A 6182-nucleotide genomic window follows, 5' to 3' on the forward strand; every position below is an offset into this window, starting at 1 on the left:
ACATAGTTTTAGGTCTAACTAGCTACCATTAACAAAGAGCTAAGCTTTTGTTTTTATATGTTTTCAGATCCAAAAATCGTGCATGGGCTTGGAGCCATGTTTTGGGCCAGAGAATCAGGCCCAAAACCCAATCTTTTCAGTCCAAAAAGGCCTTTTCAGCTGGAGTTGGCTTCAACAGACTTTTCGTCCACTTCTGCTCCTCTGATTGGGTCAAGGCTTAGACCATTGGAAAGCTCTTTCCGAGCCGGTCGTTTTGACATAAGGTAGGCCCAATTCTGAGGTCTGAGTCCAAAGATATGCTCTTCGGAAGTTCTGTTGACTTTGTGTACTATTTCTGCCCGCGTGGACTTTGACTTTTCATCTTTTGACCGGGCTTTACAGAGGCTTTGTCTTCTTGAATCTTGGCTTTTAATCACAGAACTCCTTAGCAACCGACCTTTGCTCCTTTATCTCGCTAAAGTGGCATATTTCTGCACATAATGGACTTTGAAGCCTGAAATGCATAAAAACACGTAATCAGTATTAACTCTTAATTATTACTCACATAATTGGTCTAAAGGTATGACTGTTACAGGGTTGAAACTACAGTTTTGGGCTCTTATCAGGAGGCAACCCATGTTTTTATTTTTGTGGAGTCTTTTGTGCACGTGTATCATGCATTCCACTCTAGTACCTTTTCTTTGCCTTTTTGGGGACGTGTAAGTCTATGGGATGAGACACGTGACACATTTTAGTCATTGTAGTAACTTGGTTCCTCTTTTATATTATCATTGTTATATCTTTTCTGAGGTACTAATTTCTACAGGTGACTCAAAGATATTATTTTTCGTTTTTGGAAGCTCTTGGTAACCTCTTTCCTTATATACTTTTACTTGTCCATGTTGTAATCTTTTAAATTCCGCATCTATGTTAACATTGAGGACAATGTCTATAAGATGTTTGGGGGTGGGAACAAAATGTTTGTTGTTTAGCGAAAAATAAATATGTCCAACATGGTATGATTAATGGTGATTTCCTATGATGAGAAATTTAAAAAAAATTGATTTCTAAAGCCACTGATTTTCAAGGAATCTATGAAGTTAAGAGTCACTTTTGAAGACATTGTTGTTTTTAGACTATTTTCTACCTCTAGAAATAGATTTTGTTGATGAAAGTCTAAACCAAAGTGGAATATACACTATTAGCCACCTGATACATGTCAAATTGAAGAGTAATTTAATCTCCTAATGAACTAGAAGAGGAATATAGAGACTTAACCCATGAGATTTGAGCCTTTGAATTTCTTGGAGAGTTTCTACGTAAATTCAGAGTCCAAGTTGACTAAATCATTCTTCTGTGCCTAAATTCGTTGTATGGTCTCATTTTTTTCTTATTTTGGTCGATCACGAAGTGACATCAACTGGGGAGATAGCCATTAGGTCTTATAGTCTATTCGAAGCGGAATATTATACTGATAAGTCAAGTAGTAAGCCAATTAGCCTTTATTTATCCCACTTAGTAGGATCATCATGTTAACCCCTTTTGAGCCTTATATATTAAGCCTTTTCTTCTCAAACCAACTATACTTAACCCAACTCCAGATAAGGAGTGTAAACCCATATTATTGGCCTTACCTATATTTCTGAGAATTTCTAAAAGACTAAGGAGAAAGCTAGAAGAAAGAAGATTAGGAAGGAAAATTTACCAAAATCAAATGAAGAAAATCATTCCTTTTGCTCAAAGTGATTCAATAGAAAAGAAAGAAAGAAAAAAAAAAAAAAAAAAAAAAAAAAAAAAAAAAAAAAAAAAAATATATATATATATATATATATATATATATATATATATATATATATATATATGGGGGAGGGAGGGATAGAGGCACATTCTTATGCCATTACATTATAGCCACATTGTAAATTAATCTAAGCAAAATCATGGACTTAAAAGTTGAATTAAAGGCTAATTTTTTGTAGATATGATCTCCCCACCATGGAGAACATGCTCACAAAAATTCAGCTCATTCAAAGAAATCTAGCATTAGAACATGCTCACAAAACTTTTAGACCGTTAGATGAAAAGTTCAAAAATAAACACAAATGAACACTAATTTTTACATGGTTAGACATATCCAAATATTATGATTTTTTGTGAGAATGATCTTCATGGTAGGGAGATCATCTCCACAAAAAACTAGGCCATAATTCATTTGTATGTCGAAAATGTGGCTATAATGTGCGCATAATGAATGTGCCTCTATCCCTCTCCATATATATATATATATATATAGAAAAGAAAAAGAAAAGAAAAAGAAAGAGAAAGAGAAATCATTGAGAAGAAGTAGTAAAGTAATGTGGTCTACAAAGTAAAGAAATTTTCCAAGAAGATCAAGTGCAAGAAAAGTCTTTAGTTTATTCTCAGAAATTTTTGAATCATTTTTACCATTTTCTTGTTAACCTATCCTAAGCCCCGTCTTAATACCCAGACTTATCACAAAAGTATGATATGAAGTGTAGAATAGATAAGAGGATGCTAAAGTGAAGGACCCGACACTTCACATGTGATTGATGTTCTTTCCATAAGACTAATTTGTTTTTGAAATTTTATAAGTCCGTCTTTCTGGCGAAGTATGTGGGATGTTCTATTATTTTACTCATTTCCCTGCATACAGAGTTAAAATTGAAAACTTATCTAAGAGAGAGACTTTCTTGTGAGTGTATGAATGGTGAGGATTAAGGTTGATATATTCTTTGGATAGTAAAGTAGGAATTCCGTTACTTGAATAAGAGATTGTATTAGTTTGGCTAAACACACACACACGCTTTGGTTTTGGAAAGTAGTCCATGATTTCTATCTTTGGAAGTAGTAATGCGTCTTGGTGATAATGATGGAAACTGTGATAATTAATAATTTTTGAACTTGTGTAGTAGTGGGCGAAAAAGATTTTATCTCTGAGAAAATTATATCACCATTGGTTATGCTATGTTAATGTTTGTGGGTACCGTTTTTGAAAACCCTCACGAGACTAAACTCGTCCACTAGGGGTAACCTAGAGGTTTAAAAAGCTTGTTACACATGCTAAGTGTAATCGTGATTCCTACGAAAGTGAGTTAGGAATATTGTTTTTGTTATTAGTTTAGATTTAGTTTTGCTCGAGGACTAGCAAAATATAAGTTTGGGGGTATTTGATAAGCGCATAAATGCTATATATTTACGCTCAATTTTATATTAGTTAGTTCGTTTAATTTATTCGTTTGATTTAGTAAGTGTATTTTTGGTGATATTACAGGAATTGGACTTAACATGATTAAAAGTGTGGAAACTGTCGAGATTCGGGATGTCAGTGCATTAGTCCCCCTGGTGTGGTTGGCCTGGCAGGGTTGTGCAGTTCAGTGGAGCTGCTCGAAACAGTATTGGTGAACTACTGGGTTATTATTTACCTTTAGTTGGGCTTGTGAATATTGGGCTAAGGAAAGAAAAGAGGATATAAAAGAATAACAGGAAGTAGAATGCACCAATGAAAAATATGGAATTGTTTGTGGTCTGACAAGAAATTAATGTGATGGTTTGGGAGAATGCGGGAACTGGTGAGCTGGTTAGAAGTTTATTAGTTGGCGTTTATTAGTGGGCACATGACTATCAAAGTGAGGAATGGATCTGTTTGTCGAAATATGGGCCAAAGTTAAGTTTAGTCCCATTAGTTAAAAACCGGATCCAAATGCTGAACACCAAAGCCCATCAACACCAAAGCCCATTAACACCAAAGCCCGTTCCCACTGTAGCTCCTAGCTACCGGACCACTGGATCAAAACAATTTTCTTCTCCACTTCAGTTCGCACGAACAGAACCCCAAAACCCCATCTACTTCCCTTGCAAAAACCAGCACCCAAATAAAGCTTGTTTGCTTTTCACTTGTTCCAGCGATCACCATTCTATACCCAAGCCTGCACCACCTGATCAAAGTCAAGCCCACTATGTTTTCATAGCTGGAATACTCACGAATAGAACCAAAAACAGAATCGAGCCAAATCTGCAACTCCGATTTCCAAATGGAATCGAATTGGGAACTCTCGTGACAAAATTAGAAACTGAGAGTTTCATTCCAAAGGAGAAACTGGACGAACAGAGGACCGAGTCTTTGGGGGATCCAATCCCAAATTTCACGCAACTCGACCGAATTAGATACTTCTAATTCAAATCAAACTCTCGATGTTAATCCATTATATATATAAGAGAGAAATAGTAGAGGAGGGGGCTCCGTAAGACGTAACGAGTAACACAAGAAAGAACGGAGTGGGAGAGCAAGAATTGGTGGGAGAAGAAGTAAGGCGAAGCGGAACTTGCTGTCGACATGAGTTTTTCCTCACCTTACTTTATTTTCAGTTTGATTATTATGTGTAGCTATACTATTAGCTAGGGCTAAGATGAAGCCCTAGACTTGTATAGGTTTTTTTTATGTTTAATTAGTTTACTGTTCTCGGAACTTAAAGATTAAACTTGATTGATTTCTTTAGATAGTAATAGGATTACTTTCATTAATTATATCTTGGATGTTTTCATGTCTCGACTAATTAATAGTTAGATTATTCTCTTATTAATATCAATGCACTACGTTTATCGTTTAAATAAATCTGTGAAGAGTTGTGCTATAAAAAGACAACTCTTGCTAGTGATTTATATTTTCGTTTGCTGAAATCCAATCAATCTAATAAATATAAGAGATTCATGATCATATCTTCGAGAAAGCTAGGGTTACCTTTCCCTCGTGCTACTCCTAATTAAAAGAGAACTATAAACTGATTTGACTAGGATAACCTACAACGGTCCAGGGTGGATTCGAATGCCTTAGTGTTTTCTTCGTTAATAGTTAATCCATTTAATTTATTGCTTTCATAGTAATTAGTTAATTTTAGTTAATAGTAATTCAAACTTCCATAAAAGAATATTGTTCGAATTAGTTAAGTATAATTTTAATACTCGTTTGTCCGAAGTAGCAATTCCTGTGGGATCGACCCGTTTTCCGTAACTATTTTCAACGATAGTTGTGCGCTTGCGGTTTAACTAGGGTTAGATTAGTCTATTTAATTAGACCGACTAATTTCCTATCAATGCTCACAGGATATATATTAAGTACTCTAACCTAGGTCTCAAAAAAATACTGCCAAGTACAATCAAAGATGCTCATGCAAGATGTTCGTAAAAAGATGCAATGACTATTACTTACGTATTAATCTATGTTTCAAAAATTAAATCCTAATTCAAGTACTACGTGAGATTTCTAGACTAATATCATCATGGAGAAGGGAACAATACTATTATCACTAAGTGCCTAGTATAAACAATATTTTTAATTTTTAATTTTTTTATAAAGAAAAGTGCGTAATTTACATCCTAAAAGTGCCTAATATTTGCAAATGTTTCTATCCCACCCCCAAACAATCGAACGCTTTGTCCTCAAAGTGTAAAGAGATAAGGAAAGAATTTATCATAGAAACGTGGCAATAATTGGCAATACCGGTAACAGAAATATTGTAAAGATGACATGATAACATGAAGCACAATTAAACAGTTACGTACTAACTAACACAAACTTTACTGGAGTAAACATGGCATGCAAAGGGTGGCAAAAAGATTTGAAATGAAATACCAAAATACGTCACCCCCAAACAAAATTGGAAAACTCTTTTTAAGTTTGAAAATGTTTGTTTGGCCTATACTCCAGAAATGTGGTATGTTACAAAAAATTATATGGGTCTTTTTAAGTCAGATTCCCTAGACTTACTGTGATATATATGTATTAGCATGCAGTTTACCATACATCAATAATCTAAATAATTGTAGATCTTTCCATAAATAGTTAACACGAAATGCACCACCAAACAAAATAAAGCACCAAGACTTTCTACGACGCAACTTAGTGGAATGAGAGTGAGATTTGATGGACCTAGAACCTAATCGAGCGTGTACTCTCTTCTCTTTTGAATGAAAGGGTGTCCAAGTGAATGATCGTGACAAAAAGAATGGTTGTGGAAAATACTTGGAATGTGGATACGTGTTAGAAGAAAAGGGTGGAAAGAATGATTGGATTGTATGAGGGATTAGCTCAGGTGGATGGTGGTCGGGTGGTGCTCTATGTAGTTTTTGAGAGGGTGAATCATCACAAGCTCTTAGAAACTCATAGAATTCCTCATCTAGCTTGGTCG

This window comes from Coptis chinensis, chromosome 2, assembly GCF_015680905.1.
Source record: "Coptis chinensis isolate HL-2020 chromosome 2, ASM1568090v1, whole genome shotgun sequence".
NCBI lineage: Eukaryota > Viridiplantae > Streptophyta > Magnoliopsida > Ranunculales > Ranunculaceae > Coptis > Coptis chinensis.